Raw genomic sequence first — 21,065 nt, forward strand, 5'->3', positions numbered from 1 at the left:
TTGAAGACCATGGATTTGTATTTCATTAACTGTTTGTGCTGATTGTAAACATTTTAATTGCCAGTTCTTTTAATGGCATTTATTTTCATATATTTTAATGCTGCAGTAAAACTGGTGTTTTTCCTTGTGTGCAGATACCTTTTATCAGGTAATCTGCACTCATCAGACTTTTTTTTTTCTTTTCGCTCCGAAGTCTAAACTTTATGCTCCAAAGCAAATTGAAGCTTTTTTTTCTAATTAGGCTCACTGATGAGGTTTTTTTAAGACTACAGAGATGTTAAGTCAGTTCATTGAGAGAAATTTTTTTTGACCACATTTCTTTGTTGAAGATAATGGTTCAGCGCTATTCTTCCGGGTCTTAATAATGCATTCTACAGTTCCTAACCCAATTTAAATTGTTTCAGCTAACTCCTTCGTTGTTTTATTTGCTTAATGTATGGCAGTAATTTGACCAGTGTAATGAAAGGATCATTCTGAGGTGTTAACAACAAAAAGGACTCGCTTGTTAATGAGACATCAGTATTGTCAACAAACATGCAGATAGTATGCATGAACAAAAACGTTTGATTTCATGTGTTATTCCAATAATGCTTGGTGAAGTCTGGGTGCACTTTGCAAGATACTTTTAAGAAAGGGCTTATTTGTTCTTGTTCTCCCAGCTTCTTAAAGTAACTTTTTTTTTTTAAGTTTCAAGGTTTGTTATCTCTTCTGTGATCTTTAGGCTCTTTTTCTCTCCATCCTCCTCCTTACTGTGTGGGTGTTTGGTGTGGTCAAGGGTTCAATTTTTGGCAGGGTTCCAATTGTTTCATATGTGTTATGTTCACTGTCACGACTCTTGTGTTGAAAGTTCTTCTAATAGTCCAGTAGTACCGGGGGGGGAATATGTAAGCATATTTTCACCCAAGAGAAATACACACAACAGTTGCTGGGAACTAAGAGCATACACAGTAAAACATACTTTAAGGCTGCCAATTTTGGCCAAAAAAAACTGAGAATAAAGTTTAACTATTTATAAATTTTTATATGAGTTTATATGATGATGGTATACCGCCTGCCAAAAAAACATTTGACATTTCAGAAGCATCAAAGTTTTGGGTTGCATGAAGCAAAGAAAACATTTAAATTGCTGGAACTTGCTTAAGAACCCTTCAACACGGTATTAAAACCTGAAAGGATATTGGAGAACCGGCAACTTTGAGGAAGAAATGTGTTTTAAAAAAATAATTAATTGCGATCAATCAAACATTTAGTGTTGCATGATAAAACAAATGGACAGTAAAAACCATAGCTATGTTTAATAGTAAAAGAAACTAAATAGCTGTGAGGTCATAAGAAAATAAATAGTAACACAAATTAGAAAAAAGCTTGAATTTGCTAGAGGACATAATGTTTGGACTTTGGAGCAATGGAAAAAGGTCATGACTGGTGCGTAAGGAAAGCACATGAAGCAATCCACCCATCATGCATAGTGGCCATTGTATAAACCTCTGGGATCAGGCTTATGATCTGCGGTTGCTTCAGTTAGTTAAGTCTAGACTCAGCAGCGTTATGTGGCAATAAATTGAAGTTACCTTATGATGTGAATGTACTGAATAAACAGATCATCACATCTGTGGAGTTTTTTTTTTTTTTAACATTCCAATTTCCAGAACTGAAATTGTGAGTGACTGGAACATGAAAAATCATTTTCACACATCAACTGGACACCGCATTGTGTACTTTAATCAAAGCTAAATGTGATTTTATCTTAGAAGGTTAAACCTTTGTAGCCAAGCAGTGTATATTTATACAGAAAACATTTGTATTGTTTTAGTAAAAAGGTATTTTATTAATCCAGTTTTTCTACTTTAAGGCATCTGTGTAATTTGTTAATTATTCTGGAGTACATTCTATAGATAATATACAATTCATTCTCTGATTACATTTTCCTTGGAACCAAATTCTGAATAAACCCCACTTTGTATTAAAAGATAAATTTAGCGCGTAGCTATTCAGCAGACAAACATCAGAGATGTGATCATCCCAGTCCTGGCCTTCAAACATCAAATAAATGCAGAAACAGCAGTTTTCAGTTGTTTTTTTATTCATATCAGTATGTTATGTCAAAGTAGGGAAGGAGTGGGTTGTACATCCTTTTTTTATTCTCCACATGACCGATGATTCTATATTGGTTTACTTGACTAACCCATCACAAAACCTAACAAAACAAACATGAAACCAAACCCATTAAAAATAAGGTTCACAAAAATGCTAGTCTTCCTGCTTAAAGAACTGATATGTGCTCAGGTAATACATGCGAAGTTTCACTGGTTAGAACCTCAGCAGGTTAGAGTCATCCATGCACACATCCTACACTCAGCATTGCTTCGATTAGCCTATTTGCTTATATTAAAATGCCTGTGTAGCTCCATTTTTATTACTGATCATTCATAAAAATGCATCTGACATTAGCTCTGATATTTTTATTAAGTGATATACCTCAGAAAGAACTAGTTCCTGTTAGCAATCTGTGCAATCAGTTCACCTGTGAGGGAAAAAAGCAAGAAGTTAACAAAAGCAAACACTTAATGAAGTGTTACGTAGACAAAGAATGTGTATGTGCTCATGTAATACATTCATACAGAAAATTAGCATAGAATGAGTTACACACAACAGTTATTTACTCGAATGCTCAAGGTACTTTTTATATTGTACGGGTAAAAAATTGTCAAAGTGACCAGAAGCTATTTCGTTTCTGGGATAAAACAGGCATGCTTGAACCTTTGATTGGATGGAACCTTAATAAGGAAGAGTCATCACTGCACGTGATCGTCAGCGCGCACGTTTTGGGGCTGTTCAAGATGTATTTTCTGAGGCTCGACGGATAGGTAAATCGTGGACCTCGAATGAAGAAGGACGCATGATGATGACGTCAACACCGAGTTCTTTGATGGCCAGATCTTATTTTTAAAACAAACCAATTTATCTTTTACATATGTTAAGATTACGTTAAAGATATAACGCCTTGGACAACACGATGGCGACTTTAGTACAAGGAGTCCGACATCCAGCATGCAACCGTGGAAAAACAAACTGTAGTGTCGTCGTGAGTGTTTTAAAATAGACTGGATACACTGCTACCACTGATCCTTTGAACAAGAGCGCCCTCGTGTGGAGAAAATGCTAGCTAGTTATAAGGTCCAAAGGCACTCGTTTGATAGGATTAACAAAACAAAGTGCTTAGTTCATCTTTCTTTAAATCTTCCCACATTGAGAGAAGTAAGGCAAAAGAGCCAGGGCTGACAAGCACAAAGTTCAGGAAATTCTCTTTTCTGTTTTTGAGAAACACCAGCAATGCAGCGTTAAGGACTTGGTGGAGATCACTAAGCAACTAGTGTTCTTGATTCAGTCTGACCCATGTGACCCTGCACTAAAAATAATCATCTGAACATGGAGTGTGACTGTCAAGAAAAATGAACATTCTGCTACATATAATACACCTGATGAACTAAATGCAGGAAATAAAAACAAGGCTCTTAGGAGTAGAGGGCCCTCCATTGGTCTATTTCAGAAAGCAGGTCGAGCGCAAACTCAAAGTTCTGGTAAACTCTGCGTTTTTGGTTTCTAAATGCCAGTTCAGCATGACTTTTAATAATAATAATAATAATAAAAGTATTGGAAAAAAAAGAAATAGCAAAAGATCCTGTGTTGTATATTTTATCATTATCTGATAATTATCTAGTGTAATGTTTATTCTGAAAAATTGATGATTTGTTTAAAATATATTCTTAGGACTCATATGACACATTGTGGGCATGCTCTCTGTTCATAATAAGTTCCTAATTCTATTTATGTTGCACTTCGTTTGCCAGTGAGAGCTTTCTGTATAACATCGGTGACACTGAGCATGATACTAAGGCAATCGTCTGTCAGACTGTCGTGATTGTACTATAAGTCCTGCACTAAAACTCTTACAGTACTATTTTGTGATGTTCCCAAGTCCCAGACCAACAGGACAAAAACAAAAAAAACAACACAGAATTGCCAGCATCAGTGTAAGTAATACTTTATTTTGTGTGAAAAGGATGCAACTGACTGATCTTGAACTGCTGATGCACAATATGCTACCATCATTTCTCACTGAATAAAATCCTTCTTTTTCATGAAGTCTTTTTTATTTCCTACAAGTACAAATTCAGTACAGTAATTCATATTTGATGATGTCCAAGCTTTTAAAAATTCTCTACTTCTGGGCACCTCAGCAACCAATAAATCATGTTCCACTCAGTTACATATGAGTCATTCTATAATTTGGGGTACATTCCATGTCTATTTATGATATTTAAAATAAATATAATTATTTCCTTAAAAATATAGTTTTATGTTAAGGGAAAGAGCATTATAATATCACACAAACATTGATTTTAAAAAAAAAAAAAAAAAAACACCTTTTATTATCTTCCCAAATAGACAGTTTATGCTATTTCCATTTTATTTTGGTTTCAAAATACTGAACAAAACCATTGAAGTAAACAACAGTTGAAACACAGTACTAAAGAGAAAGATTAATTGATTTCCAAAACTCTGTTCTGTATTCTCTTTAGTATTTAGACTTTTAAAGAAATGCAAATATTTATTTTTTACTTTAATGGTCTTTATTTATTATTTAGTAACCCAGAACCCCTTCCTAAAAATGGACCTATTGTCACATTGAGAAAATTATTCATAACTTTTTATATAAACATAGGATATACATAATGTTTGTGTTACATTATAACATGTTTTCTGTTAATCTATGAAACAGAATGTGTGTAAAGAATAAAAAAAAATTATGAGACATGAAATGTACTTTCTTCAAGAAACTGTCGGGAGAGAAAGAAAAATACACTAATAATCTATAAACAGCAATTAGTGCATGCCATCTTTACTGACTTAATTTCAGATATGTTTAATACACACTGCCTGGCCAAAGAACACTAGGCATGACTTATGACATCATCTGCCTCTCTACTTAAGTATAGCTGAGTTCTATTTTTTTTTATTATTATTATTATTATTATTATTATTTCACTAAACTGAGTAAAATCATTAAACATTTTTCATCTGAACACATTATTTTTCTGGAAGATGATGATTCAGCACTATCCTTCCAGCTTTTAATAAGGTGTTTGACAGTTATTAAACCAATTTTAGTAGTGTCAGCAGTTTTCTTAGTTGTGTTCTTTGCTTGATGCAGTCCAATACTTTTAATTGTTTAGTGGAAAACCCATTTACTTAGTTAAATCCAGGTGGTGACATTTTTTGCCAAGAAGTGTTATTATTATTATTATAAATCTTGTGTAAAATAAATATCTATTATCTGCATATGAATTCATTAATTTTATTTCCACTAGGGAGCAGTGGTACAGTAGGCTATTCTCTCCTTTTGCCAGGTGAAATGTGTGATCTGCATTGCATTTACGAGGGATTTCTACAGTATCTCTTCATGCCAATGTGTTACTCAGGGTTAACTTCACTCAGAGTTGATTGAACTGAATGTATCATCAGTTCTGAAACTTTCAGGTTTAGTGCACTCTCTTATTGATGGTCAGATTTATTTTAGCAGCAAGTGTTTAAATACACTAACCTACTCCATTTTGAAAAACCACAATAGTACATAAAGCTTTCTTAGCAGTACTATAGAGGCTCTGATACAAGATTTTGTTAAACTAGGTTTACCTGCCCAAATTAAACTTGGTAGGAAGAAAACACAAGCCCAATTGATGTTCCTGCTGTTCTTACTTTCAGGGAGGTTTTTTTTTTCACCAGGAAGTTAATTCCACTTCATCCTTTCATCAAAGTGATCAATATTTACACCTGCTTTGATGAAAGGATAAAGTGGAATTAACTTCCTGGTAAAAAAAAAAAAACCTCCCTGAAAGTAAGAACTGCAGGAACATCAATTGGGCTTGTTTTTTGATGCAAAAGTATTGGAACAATTTAACAAGTACGAGTAGATTATTGTAGTGCCAGACCGATACCTGATTATTGTACCGTCGGATCCCTATTAATACCTGTTTTATTGGCGTCAGGGATGAGGGGGACCTAGAGCCTGTTGGAAAGAATTATTACACTGGTATATACTTAGCTAAAGGATTATTAGGAACACCTGTTAAATTTCTCATTAATGCAATTATCTAATCAACCAATCACATGGCAGTTGCTTCAATGCATTTAGGGGTGTGGTCCTGGTAAAGACAATCTCCTGAACTCCAAACTGAATGTCAGAATGAGAAAGAAAGGTGATTTAAGCAATTTTGAGCGTGGCATGGTTGTTGGTGCCAGATGGGCCGGTCTGAGTATTTTACAATCTGCTCAGTTACTGGGTTTTTCACGCAAACACCATTTCTAGGGTTTACAAAGAATGGTGTGAAAAGGAAAAAACATCCAGTATGCTGCAGTCCGGTGGGCGAAAATGTCTTGTTGATGCTAGAGTTCAGAGGAGAATGGGCCGACTGATTTACGTTGCTAGAAGAGCAACTTTGACTGAAATAACCACTCGTTACAACCGAGGTATGCAGGAAAGCATTTGTGAAGCCACAACACGCAGAACCTTGAGGCGGATGGGCTACAACAGCAGAAGACCCCACCGGGTACCACTCATCTCCACTACAAATAGGAAAAAGGGCTTCAATTTGCATAAGCTCACCAAAATCTGACAATTGAATACTGGAAAAATGTTGCCTGGTCTCAATTTCTGTTGAGACATTCAAATGGTAGAGTCAGAATTTGGCATAAACAGAATGAGAACATGGATCCATCATGCCTTGTTACCACTGTGCAGGCTAGTGGTGGTGTAATGGTGTGGGGGATGTTTTCTTGGCACGCTTTAGGCCCCTTAGTGCCAATTGGGCATTGTTTAAATGCCACAGGCTACCTGAACATTGTTTCTGACATCCAGCAGGATAACGCACCATGTCACAAAGCTCGATTCATTTTAAATTGGTATCTTGAACATTAAAAAATGAGTTCACTGTACTAAAATGGCTTCCAAAGTCACCAGATCTCAACCCAATAGAGCATCTTTGGGATGTGTGTGGTAATAACATTTGGCTGTTTCTCATTACAGAAGATTGTTTTAAATACACTGTCTGGCGAAAAAAGGTCCTGTTTCAGAAGCAGCAAATTATTGGCCGGGATAAAATGGCCAGAATTGGGTTAAGCACTGTCCAATACCTTTTTAAACCTTGGAAGGATATCATGAATGACTGTGATTCGAGCTCAGTTAAACTCTTCAATTTACGGAATAATTTTTGCATGTGAATTGGCCACCAATGTGAATGGCACATTACAATCAAAGCTAAAGATGCTCGAACAAATGAGTACTGGGCAGTGTACAGTGGATTGTGTCCAGTACAAGCCTTAAGGGTATTCTTTAAGATTATCATATTAAAATTACTTACCCCATCATGACAAATAATCTCACAATAAAAGGTTTAACTGATGGTAGAGGACGTTTTTCTCTAGTTCCTACAGAAACTTTAACCAATTATTTATTAAGATTATTTCAAATATTTTAGACTAAAATCAGTAAAATAACATACACTGACTAGCATTTAAGAAACATTATGAGATGCATAATTGTTTCATGGCTACATACACTGCCCAGCCAAAAAAAAAAAAAAAAAAAAAGAAGCCACACTGTAATGCTTTGTTTTTCTTTGATTAAGGCACAGGTTGGAGTGGCATCATTTCAATAGGCTAATGCAATATCATAAAACTTATTTCTGTCTAGATTATAAATTGATCTCCAAGATTTGTATTGATGATGGGAGAGTCGGATTGCTTTCCCAAAGATTCTCAATGTGGTTAATGTCTGAACTCATGTTCACATGGCCAATAAGTTTTCCACAAGCTTGTACAATAGGCATTAGGCATCCTACATCACTTTATCTGCCTCTCTTCTTACCCTGATGTGCCAATCATTCTAAAACATGTTTATCTGGACCCCTCAGACACAATCATTGGCCTTTTCCTAACTAGCCTCACTAATAAGTGATTCTCTTAAGGTTAGACAGCTGTTCAGTCTTAATCTCTTGAGTGCTCTTTGCATTGTATGTGTGTGGAATTGTTATTTTATTATTATTATTATTATTAAACATTTCTTAATGCATTGATGAACATGATCATCAAAATGTGAAAACGGCTCATTTGCAGCCTACATGTTTCTCAAGACCTGGCCATGCAGGTAGGGTGTGACTGAGTGGTTGAAGTTCCAAGAGCCATTGAACAGACAGTGTAATAAGGTGGAAACCGAGTAGCAGCTCACTGCAGCTAGCAGACTAGCCTGGGCTCTGGATTGTCACCAAATAACTGGGGCTACTCAGAGACTATGAGGTATGCTGCAAGAAATTAGAGAATAGATACCTTGCCCCAAAGCTACTCAAACAGTCTAAAGCCTACATTGCTAGTGAAGAAGCATTTTAATGAAATGATAATCTGCTGCAAGCATCTTGGTGTTAAATATCACAGCATATTTTTGTGAATTATGCCAGTATAATTTGTGTTGCTATTTATTTTCACGAGTGACCCTGACACACCAGCAACAAAACAGCCCCACTCCATCAGTGATCCTCCACCATATCAATCAATGTGTGTCTGGTGATTTGCCTTCTTGTGCAGCTCCCTTATGTCATCCAATATGCTGACAGTGTGCATGGCCAAAAAAGGTTGATTTTGGTTTTATGTGACAAGACGCAATGCCAAGTGTGATTTCAGCAATGCTTGGTGAAGTTTAGGTGCTACATTTTGCAAGAGGCTCTAAAAGAAGGGCTGCTTTTTTTTTCATAAACAGCTTCTTATTAAAGTAACATTTTCTGATTTGTGATGTTTCATGGTTTGTCATCATTAGCCTTGTTTTTTTTTTTTTTTCCTTCATCCTCCTCCTCACTATGTGGGTGTTCGGTGTGGTCAAGGGTCCAATTCCTGTTGTTTCCAACTGTTTTATAAATGTTATATTCACTGTCACGACTCTTTGTTAAAAATATATTTTTTTAAATATTTTTTTGGAGTATTAAAGAAATACAGATGGCTATACCACAGAGGAAAATCATATAACTAAGCAATAAGTTTTTCAAGAACATTTGATTTGCATTCCTTAAACTGATTAAGGCAAAAAGCTTTAAGAATACATACATGTATACTGTGTATACACATTTTTATAATTTAGTTATCCGACACATTGGGTGCACAATGTCTCCCCGCCCCCTATTTTCTGTTTTTGTAAATAATTTTAAATGAAATCAAAGAAAGCCATAGATTAGATCCAGTAATTTTATTTTATCAATATCTGAAATTATAAATGTTCAACAATGAGAGCTATTAATCACTACCAATAATCTATTTACTTAAAACAACAGCAGTATCCAAAGTGTTATTCCAAGCTTAATTATAAAAAATAAACATCTGTATACCTATCTATCTATTCATCCATCCATCGGTTTTGCATTCTACATGTCTTGTGTAGCGTCAATAGTAAATTGCTACTTTACTTCAAGTTTACATTAGTGGACATGTGCATTTATATGAATATACCTTTACTTTCTCATTGAAACCAAATTCTAAATGAATTGGTTTCAAAGTACAGACTTTTAGCCATATAGCACACAAACTTCTAATTGAATTAATCCCAGTTTCTATTTTTGGGAGAAAAAAAATAAAAAATACCACGCACACAAATAGCTGTTAGGTTACAGTTGGGTTTTTAATTACTGTTAGTATGCTATTTGAAAGTACGGTGTGTATTACATCATGATTGGGTAGCTCCATGATTATTATCCAATCCCATTATTGATAATTTATTAAAATGTATGACAAATGCATTTAGTTCTAATATTTTTAATTACAGATTTACATACCTCAGAAAGGACTAGGTCCAGTTACTGTTAGCAATCTGTGCATCAATTTACCTGTGGGAAAACATCAAGGAGATACCAAAAGCAATCACTTAATGACGTGTTGCATAGACAATGTGTATGTGCTCATGTAATAAATGCTGTTAGATCCAGTGTTATAACCTGAGCAGAAAACAATCATAACATGCACAGCACAGACACGTTAAAGTTACTTACATTAACAATTATATGTAGGTAGAATATTTTAATATAAATTCCTTGTAAACATTACTAGGTGGCTAGAAAACCTCTGGTTTATATGGAAAGACATCATAAGTTAACTGCTTTTTAATCTACCATGTCGTTTTACAGCAATTTACTCGAATGCTTTAAAAAAAATCTACACATCTCCATATGTCTCGATGTCCATCCTATCCTGGACGATGATCAGTGGCCAAGCAGAAACATGGAGTCATTATGACCCTGAAGGGAAAAAAAGTCAAACAGTCAGAAGCTCTTTCGTGTTAGGGATAATATACTGTAGCAAGACATTACCGAATACGTGCTCAGGTAATACATGCTTTAAACTTTCACTGAATAGATCCTCAGTAAGGAAGAGTCATCACTGCACGTGATCGTCAGTATACACATTTTTAGTTAAGTCAATTATTAGAAGTCAAACGGTAGTGATATTATACATACCTGGTGTGTTTTTTGCTCATTTTTCACGAGCTTTACAGTTAGCTTGATTGCATCCTTAAGCTGGTACATGCACGGCTAGTGAACCCCGGAAATAAAGAGAGAAAGAAACACGTGTTTAGCGACTTATAGGAAAAGGGCGCGCAGTGATGACGCCAACACAGAGTTCTGGGTTGCCAGATCTTCGCCCCCAGATTAAAAAAAAGAAGGAAAAGGGGGGGGGGAATTGAATGATGTTAAAGATATAGTCTTACGACGATACGATTAGGACTCCAGCACGCAACTGCACACATCTTAACCCAGGAATTCAAAATACATAATCATGGGAAACAGACTGGGTACGCTGCATTCCGTGATCCCTTACACAATAGCGCCCTCGTGTGGTAAATTGTTAGCCGGTTTAACACCCATGGCGTTATATGGTTAAACATATATATTTTTTAAAAGAAACTATATCATGAGAATGTACGTTTGATAGAAAGCTTGTAGAATATATTGAGTCTGTTTAATAAAAAAATAAGAAATACATAAATTAAAAAGTTTCCTCTAAGTTTCATTACAGCAGCTATTTGGTTCATTAAGTTCTTTAGGAACGTGGTATGGTGGTTTAGTGGTTTAGTGGTTAGCGTTGTGGCCTTGCACTTCCAGGATCAAGGTTTGATTCTTGCCTCAGGTATGTGTGCAAGTAGTTTGCCTATTTTCCCCATGCGTGAAGGGTTTCCTCTGGGTACTCTGGTTTCTTCCCACAGTCCAAAGACATGCAAATCAGTTTAATTGGCGGTCCCAAATTGCCCACAGTGTGTAAATGAGCGTGTATGTATGTGCGCACATGTATTTGATGGAATGGCAGCCTGTACAGGTTGTACCCTGTCTCATGCCTCAAGTCTCCTGCTATAGGCTTTCAGGCCCCCCGCAACCCTGTACACAGGATGAAGTGGTATAGATGGTTGAGGGTTCTTTAAGAACCCTTCTGGAAACCTGTGTTAGACCTTCCTAAACAGGTCTACCGTCCTGGTTTAACTGGTGAAGCTGGGACATATTTGGCATCCTATTATTAAAGGAGCACCTTTATTAACAACCTTGCAATTTTGGCAAGACTGTACTGCATATAAAAAGTATTATACTGTAGTTAGTTTTGGCCAACTGAATTAATTGGACAAGTAAATTTAACCACATTGGGATATTTCACTGTTTGTCAGTGTTTAGTACATGCAATTCTATTTCCAGCAATGGTTGCTTGTAACTGTTGCTTGTTAATTGTATACTTTTCTTATATTCAGTAGATGGCACTCTTCACCCAGGAACATAAACAGAAATGTGCGAACTAGTGAATGGCAAACCTCAAGTCATACTGTATATTCTGTCTAATATTCTTTGGGCCCTTTTGATTCTGGGTGCATAAGGTTATTGCACACAAAAATGCATAAATGCAAGATTACAAGTTACATACAAACATTATCTGGTCTTTTATGTTATTAAAAAAAAAATATATATATTTTACTGCCCTTCAATTTGCCTAAACAATAACATGTATTTAAAAAATAAATGTTAAATAATAACCATTTAAAAATTGTGTGTACAGGATTCCAGTAGGCTGTGCTGCAGCACGGTGTCAGTGCACTGCAATCCATGTGGAGGAAAATGTAATTGAGTTTAATGTTGGAAATTATGCTTTGGGGTTTCTAAGCTTAGACAAATGATAGATGTTGTCAGTTTTTGTCTAATTAGTAGGTAGTCCACATTAAGCCATTAACTACCAATTTTATTCTCCCCTAGGATATAAGAATGTTCAATAGGCCCTGTGGTTTTGGAAAAAGTAATCTATAGGAATTTGGCTGTTTTTATTAGATGCTATAGCTCACTGTTCCTAGCAACCTATTAAGGTAATTCTTTTAGTCAAATAATGCCAAGAAGGTTAACGCACCACGAAGATTGTGCATATTGTATAACTACATTTGGTTCTTTTTTCACTATAATTTAAATAATTTAGTGTTCTTAGCTTTCCAGATGTATTTCTGCCAAGGACAACTGAATATCCCATATTATTTTAATTATTAAAATCAAACATTTCAATTGGACCAGCCCAAAATATTAAAAAGACTGGTCTTTAAATGGGATTGACATATATTAGTTTTTTATTTAAAACTATAGTCTGTATGATTATATTATTTTTTATTTGTATATATTTGTGACTGCTAAATACTCTCTGCTGAAATTTCTCTTTCTTATCTTATCCTGGAAAGCCTGAAACCTGTCTCATGGGACTCAGGGCACTAGGCGGGGCACACCCTGGACAGAATGCCAATCACTGCGGCACACTGCGGGTGATTTGAAAATGCAGATGTATTTGGACTGTGGGAGGAAACTGGAGTACCTGGAGGAAACCCACCACACAGAGAGAACATACAAACTCCATGTGCACAGATCCGAGGTGGGAATCGAACCCTCAATCCTGAAGGTGCAAGGCCAAAGTCTGCTAAATAGTGCTATTTTTCGCCAGGCACCAGTAGCAGTTGATGTGGCAGTACTTTATTTACTTTAATTTAACTCAGTCATAATTGATTCTGCTCTGTGAGGCAGTAGCGTGTGTTTACTGAGTTATTATGTCTCATTTCATGCCTCCTCAAAGCACACCCCTATATAGCCTAAGGATGTAACAGTAAAAGCAATAAAATCTTTGAATTCCAAACATCTTAACGTATTAAGACGGTTGATCCAATTAGCTACCGCCTTGTGATTCAGCAATCTATTGGCAGGGATAGTCAGTGGTTCAATTAAAAAGAAGATGCTTGAATTGCTTAAATTCTTTGAATATGATCAGGCTCTCAATTGGCATTCATTTGCATCTCCCCAGAGATGTGTTTTGTATGCAAATAAGAAACTTAAGAAGGCATGGCAGGTCACATGTGCTCTGGGCAATTAAACAATTGAAACAGGAGATGAGGCACACTGCTTCAGTGTACTGTCTGCATTTGAATTTGCCATTGCAGTTTATATTTGCAAAATAAATAAATACAATTTAAGGTTAAGAAATGTTTAACACGTTTTTAAAACCTGTGCTGGAGGTCACTCACAATATATTGTGAGTAAAGATGCATTGTAAAATCTGAAGTAGAAAGCAATGTTTAATATCGAAAGTAAAAGCATAGGAAAACCAATTGTTAGCGAGAATAATGAGAAAACACACTTGCTAAAAAGCATAAAGCTTGGGCTTTGGAGCAATTGTAGAAGGTCATGTGGTCTGATGAGACCCATATACCAGAGTGACGGGTACAGTATGTCAGGGGAAGAAGGGCATCCATCATAGTGGCCACTGTTCAAGCCTCTGATCTGGCGTTGCTTCAGTTGGTTAGGCTCAGCAACATTATATTGCAATAAATGAAATCAGCTGATTACCTGAATTGATCACAGAATTACAGAATGACCAGATTACCTTTTCAATGGAAACCCTTTCCACCTTTCTCTTCCCTAATGGCACAGGCATATTCCAGGATTCAAATTGTGAAAGTGTGGTTCTGGGAGCATGAGCAATCATTTTCACACATGAATTCACCACTGCTTTATGTACAGTAATCATAGCTGAAGGCAATCAATGAAATTTTGTAGTGTGCGACAGTTTTTTTTGGGTCAGGCAGTGTATTAACCTTATATACATGACTGAAATAGCAAACAACTTTCTGTGAGTGTCCATGTCCTCATATGCAACTGCCCATTGTATTCTGAACAACAGAAATATTAATCATCTAATATTGGTTATGTGCACTTAGTCTCTCTCTCTCTCCCTCTCTCTCTCTTTCTTTCTCTCTCTCCGTCTCTCTCTCTCACCCTCTGTCTCCCTCTTGATATTTATGACATTCATTTTCATTTTACAGTGTTTAATTGGAGTATGAATATTTTAATGCACTGACTCTATATGTGAGGCCTTGGTGATTTTTTAAAAATGTAGCTTTAATCTCCAAGGTAGCCTTTTGGTCAAAACCCTTTGCATTTTAAAACAATTTTGATTTATTTTAACCACAGTTTTAATTAAACAATATTTCACTTGAGACCATTACAGTGATTAACAAGATTAGTCAAACGTGTGTTATTTCTTTTATGATAAAGCTGCAGTGGAGTTTTTACAACCTAATTTTAACTTTTCAAATATTGTACAGTATAGCTACAATAATAATAATAAAAAATAATAGCTACACATCAGGTGTTTGTCTTGTGGTGCAAATGGTAAAGAGGTCATATCCAGTCTGAGATGTGTTTACTAATCAGAACAATAGTATATCTTAAAAAATGGTATATCTTTGACTCAAAATGCTAGACATGATCAAATTTCAATGTTTTCCCAACGGTGGTTGCGGAAATAAAGAGTGAGTGATTGGTTTTAGTGGAGCAAGTCCAGTTGCATGAATGTTTAACTTGTTCATACTATGCTTGAATAAATTTCCAGACTGTGTTGATTTATTGTCATTTTGATTCCTAAAAAAGACTGTATAAGTTTAAATGCTCTGAAAGAAAGAAAGCAAGTCTGCTTCTACAGTCTGTTGACACTGTTTAGCCAAATGACATATAAAATTAAAAACTGTTTGCAGTTTGCAGTTTGACCTCTATGTATTTTTATTATCTTCATCCTTTTCACAGATCTTCTTTTTTGAAGGCTCGAATCACCTTCCACCACTGGGTTTGCTATACCTCATATTGTTTTAATTCCTCAATAGTTGAGTCATATAGACCAATCAGGGTAGACTAGGGCCACAGTGCCTTTTTTGGGAATGTCATGTGAGAAAGCCGGTGCCGTTTTTGCCTCAAAATAAAGTCAGAGTTGTCTGGAAGTTGTGGAATGTGGAGCAGGCTCAGGGCCAGAGCTGTGTTTGGAGAGAACTCGGCTGATTAGCAAAGTTCTCAGGGCCACACTAGCAGACAGGAGGGCAGGTACTGCTGAGCTCTTTTTGTCTCTCCTCCCAGAAGCTCTCTTCACTCCTGCACATTTGCTTCCTTCTTCATCACACTCCTACTAGTCTCTGCCCCTACATAGAAACAAGTAATTTCTGATATGCAATAAAAAAAAAAAAGTTTATGTGCTAGAATGTCTGTGTAGGAGTAACAACTCATGGTTTATCTAAACAGAGTTCACAGATGTGTCACAGATGGGCGTTATGCTTTATTGAACAGTTTCATATTAACCCACTTTTGAGTATAGGGAGTATTATATTCTTTGCTGAATGATATTGTAGGCCTGTGCTGTTCATATCCTTTGGCAAAAAGTCTGAATTGATATCTTCATAGAAACAACAAGAATAGTCTCTTGTTTTTTCATCCCCCACAGTGATATTTATTATTAGGCAGTAAAGCTGCTCCCCTTGCCTCCAGTTCTTGCTAGTTCATAGCTTTATAACTGCAAACATCTCTACATTTATTGCTTTCCAAGCCTTTCTGCAAATAAAAAGGCACCCATGCAAAACCAGACACTCTCCCTTATAAACTAATGCCCATATGGTGTATAGTGCTTAATTCCTTTTGCTAAAGTTGTTCTCATTGCTGCTGGTAAAAAAAAAGTTGATAAAGATGCGTTGAATGTGTTTTAAATCCTGCTAAGGATGGCCTGTGGTTGAACAGAACTTACATGTTTGTTTATAAGTATTGAGCCCTTTGAAAAGTGGAGAACTGCTGAATGAGGGACTTAAACACACTGACTCTTGTTTAAGAAGAAAAGTATTTAAGGTAGATGCCATGAAGATCAGTAGACATTTTAAAATAGGACAAGTAGGCTAATGGGTGTGCATGCCTAGCATTCTTTATACAACTTTTACTTGATTGAGATACCTTTTGGGCTTAACAAAAATATAATATTCTGTTAATCTTTTGTGATCTTAAAGACTTTTAAGTGAAAAATACAAAATAATGTGTGGTCAAGCTAAGGTATTACAAAAATGGCATTGTTTTAATGTTGTTTAGCTCTGGTTTGAAGAAATGTTCAGATAGTGAAAGTTGCCTATTTCTGGCTATTTGACATGTTGCAGAAGCAGATTTTTGGCACAAAGTAAGGATTGAATTGTTCACTGCCTTTGATGTAATTCTCTGTCCCATCAATTCCCCATATGTGAATGCATGTGAGGAAGGCATAAACAAAGTAAATATTCTCAGATTCATGTTACAGCTGCACAAACTAAAAGATCAAACACTGGACTTAATAGCAAGCTGGCATTAGGATGGTAGTGCAACAGCTGGGGGGTATGCTTGCCAGACCGAACGGGTGTGTATGAACATAGAATGGTACATTTTATGTCACATTAATGTTATTTAACTGCACACAGTTTCTTGCTTTCAAGTAGCCTATAAAGGTAGTAATACTGTCTAAGGGCTATGTGTTGTTAAGGCATTAATAGTGTTGATCTAGTGTGCATTGTGAGATCATCAGGATATTTTCTTCTTGCACTCTTAATTATGCATATATGAGACAGACAGAGAGAGGAAGACAGAGAATGAACCAGAGAGCATGAAAGCACACTTGTGGGTACCATATATGAGCACCAGCCTGACCCACATTAGGCTGTATCACAGCCTATAGCAGTTGCGTGACAAAGGAAGGGGCCCTAGAGTATGGCAAGGAATGATGTTTTCTCTTAATAAAATCCCTTGTTTTTCATTGAATAGTGAAAGGACAGGAAGCCAGCTCAATTCCAGCCTCATTACCCTGACCTCTTGGATAGGGCTCAGCTTGCCATAATGATGGCTCTGTTGGCTGCCGCTCACTGTGTATGGCACTTAGATTACCCCCATTCTTTTCTAGAATCTCTGCAGTGATTTTATTATCATCCAATCCATCATGATCCAAATCATGATCAAAAGCATATAGGACATTGAATATGATAAATGTATCATAATCTGTATTTATTCCAGTCTGACTAAACTGGAGTCTGTCTCCACACCTTTCTGTTAGTTATAGTACACAGTTACATGTTGTCTTTATTAGCCCAGTTGTGCAGCATACTTACTCTCATCCAAAGTTCAATGCCACATACACTATGTAGACATAAAGTTTATGGACACCTGACCATCACACCCATATGTGCTTTTTGAACAACCCATTCTAAATTTATTTTCACGTTGCTGTTATAATAGCTTTCACTCACCTGGGAAGACTTTCACCAGTTTTTGAGTATTTGAGGTTGTGAGTATTTGCCTATTCAGCCACTTGAGCATTAGTGAGGTTAGGTATTATTGTTGTGCGAGGAGGGCTGGAGTGACCAGTTAATCCCAAACATGTCCAACATGGTTCCATGCAAAACTTGATTTCCTTCACTACTACACATTATGTTCTCATGAGCCTCACTTTGTGCATAGGGCCGTTGCCATGCTTTAAAAGGCCTCATGTTTAAGGAAGGCTCACATATAGGTGTCATGGTCAGGTGTCCACAAACATTTGGCCATACTGTATAGTGTAGATAGCTTTTTAAATCTGGGGGTCCTAGGACTGCCTGAGTTAAGAAGGAGGCCTTAGGTAGATTTCATTGTGTATCTGTTTTGAATACTGTATCCAATGTCAGAGTTGTATATTGCTGTCATATATTGGGGTTGTATATTGTGTGTTGTTTTGTATATTTGATGTGACTTTTGACAGCAGTGTTCATGGTGTTATATCATGTTTAATTACATGTGACTCATTCTGTGAAAACCTAGCTAAAATCAGTTTTGTGAGTCATTGTTTTCTACATAAAACTATTCTACCCAAGATTTTTATGAGTTTATGTAGAAAGCAATAAATCACAAAAAATTATTTTAGCAATTTTTTCAGACTGGATCTCTTACAATATATAGTATATGCAATTTGCAGATATTGAACTACAGACCTTAGATCTTTGCTGTGCACATTTTGTCATCCTAAAAAATGACAGCAGGACTGTAGTGGCATATACGGGTAAATTATTCTACCTACTGAAAACAATCTTTCGACATATACTCAGATCATATTCTAAAATATAGGCAACATTTTAAAGAACATGCTTTTGGCATAGGTACACCATACATACATATCATTATGGGCATGTAAACTAATAATGAATTTGAACAATTTGTGCTGACACAAGTCCTGCAATATCTAAATAGTGCATTTGCTTTAAAACAAGGTGTATGTAAAACATTTGATGTGACAATTTGAATAGTTTTTAAATACACTCACATGTATAAGATTTATAGAGAGATTTAAGAGATATTATGCAAACAATCATAAATACTACATATATCCCCTGGCCACTTATTAGACATAATAAATAAATGAAAAAAAGTGTTTTCGTAAGGTGTTGAGCATATTTCCTGGCATATATCTCTTTAAAGCAGACTGGAGGGAAGAATGCCATTATTCTAAACGATAATATCTTACAACCAGTTTTTTATGATTTGGTGATGCTGTCTCACATTCAAAATCTATTAACTTCCTTAATTGTTCACTATAAAGTAAATCTGGTGAATATAAAAGCCAAGGTACAGTATATATTAATGATATTAATGCCATTTTCATCCTCATCAAACCATTCCTCCATCCTTTATACCCTGTGTATGGGCACTGTTGACAGGGTGTAAATGTTTTACCACAGAATAAAGGTCATCAGTCTGAACACCTTCGTACTGATTCGCAGTAACATTTCTCTCTAAAATAAACAAGTGGACACAAACCATGATAGCCAAAGCATAACAGAACTGCTATTTTCCTTCATCTGAGTCACCTGTACTTTGGATTCGGACATTATATTGTTTATATAAACATTAATTATTCTGTAAAACGAGCAGTATGCAGTGAATCTAATCACTACATACTAAAGGAAAAAATATTTAACAAAATAGATATTGAACAACTAAGTCAAGATATATATTTTATTCCGTGTTCCTTTCCTAGGTAGTAATAACTAAAAGACATGAGATGGAAACTTAATTAGTGTATCCCCTTTGTCAGTACATGAGGGCTACTCTTCAGATAAAAGATGTTCTCAGACATTGTAAAAGCAAAATGATAACAAGTATGTTCATCTACCTACTGAGGGCTATGATTTGTACCTTTGGAAGAGTCTGTTTACTTCTTTTTTATTTCTTATCTACTTTCTCCTGCCTACCATCTGAGGATCACAGACAAACAATAGAAAGGATAATGAATCAGATGCTCCGTTTAAAAAATCACTCTTGAAAATTTATTTTTGCAAATATGTATTTTTTATATTGAAAGTACTGCTTTGACATTAACTGTTTATTTGTTATTTATATTAAGTGGAATAGACTGACATAAATACATACAAAAAAAACAATAATAATAAATTGGCAGCAGGAGAATATTACATTAATATTAGAAAATTTGATTTTATAATTTTTAGAATATGTAAATTATTTGAATGAATCAACCTCCAGTAATTGCTGGTATTTAAATAAAACATTCTGTAAGGGTCCTTTGGTCTCAGCAGTAGCTTCAACCATAATATGCAGCCACACAAAAAGAAGTCCAAGACAGAAAGAAGAAGGAATTTTTGATAAGCCTAGAACACAGAGGAAGGCACGAGGCAGAATGCCAGCTATGCCGAGCATTCACAACAATGTGTAGTGTCACTGGCAGGCCCGCACAAAGCACCGTTCTCTCAGCTGTCAAAGCCACCATTGTGGCATCAGGCGAACAGAACCAACCCGCCACAGCCCATTATCACTCGTACATTCCACTCATACTGCCCCCTGACGCAAAAGGACGTACGCTTCCCTCCATTTAAGCTCCATCCCTCTTCAACTCCTCTCTTTCTGCTGCCTGTTCGGTGCTCCAACCCCCAGCTGGTGTAGAGAAGCTAGGCAGAAGATGCCAGAAGAGTCTGGTATGTCACATGCAGTGATTGGCCCTCAGAACCTGATGAAGACACTGAGCTCTTACAGTGATGTGACATTTGATGTGTCTTGAAGGAATGACACCTCCCGGGGCTTCGTGTCAGTCAAGCATGGGAAGCATCAGTCGACTTGAGAACACCACCCAAAAAGCCGCACCACAGCACAGATTGTAATCTCTTTGAGGGAAAAGTGGGATAACAAGGGCTTTATCTTACTTATCATGCTTCTATTACAAAGTATTGCTGTGTAGCCCCAGCTGAGAGCAGCTCCTTAACAGGATAAAATGGCTCTAGGACTAGAAGGGAAGTGATACAAATTAGCAGCTAATTCTATTGTCCTACCACTGCCTGACCATTGTTCTGCCATCCATTTTTAGTCTTCGACAGCAGCAGCCTTGTTCTGTCTGAGGCTCAGCAGGCTTGCTTGTTTAAGACTTGGCCTGCTTGCAGATAGGCTCACATGGGCTGTCCTAGACCTGCTGGGCTTGGGCAGGGTCTAGATCAGCTCTCCCACCAGGCATGGCTCAGGCACACTCGCTGCACCTACCCAACTTCCTCTGGACTGATTGACAGGTGTTTCAGAGAGCTGCCATCAGAGAGACATTTTACATATGTGAAGTGCCTCCCCTCCTCATGTCTTCCCTCCCCTGCTAATCAGTGTGATGCATGG

At 36.4% G+C, this 21,065-nt stretch overlaps 1 long non-coding RNA gene across 3 annotated transcripts; it reads right to left on the reverse strand.

Moving 5' to 3' along the window:
* Positions 1 to 2,065: 2,065 nt before the first annotated feature.
* LOC128523839 (uncharacterized) lies at positions 2,066 to 10,672 on the reverse strand. 3 transcript variants are annotated; one of them, XR_008360458.1, is made up of 5 exons: positions 10,554 to 10,672; positions 10,209 to 10,334; positions 9,876 to 9,926; positions 2,479 to 2,524; positions 2,066 to 2,197 (listed from the first exon to the last, which is right to left on the reverse strand). It is a non-coding gene; the product is annotated as an uncharacterized LOC128523839 (long non-coding RNA). The 3 variants fall into 3 exon arrangements; XR_008360459.1 differs by having other exon boundaries at positions 10,089 to 10,334; XR_008360457.1 differs by having other exon boundaries at positions 9,876 to 10,334.
* Between the last annotated feature and the right edge of the window lie 10,393 nt (positions 10,673 to 21,065).

This window comes from Clarias gariepinus, chromosome 5 (assembly GCF_024256425.1).
Source record: "Clarias gariepinus isolate MV-2021 ecotype Netherlands chromosome 5, CGAR_prim_01v2, whole genome shotgun sequence".
NCBI classification, from domain to species: domain Eukaryota; kingdom Metazoa; phylum Chordata; class Actinopteri; order Siluriformes; family Clariidae; genus Clarias; species Clarias gariepinus.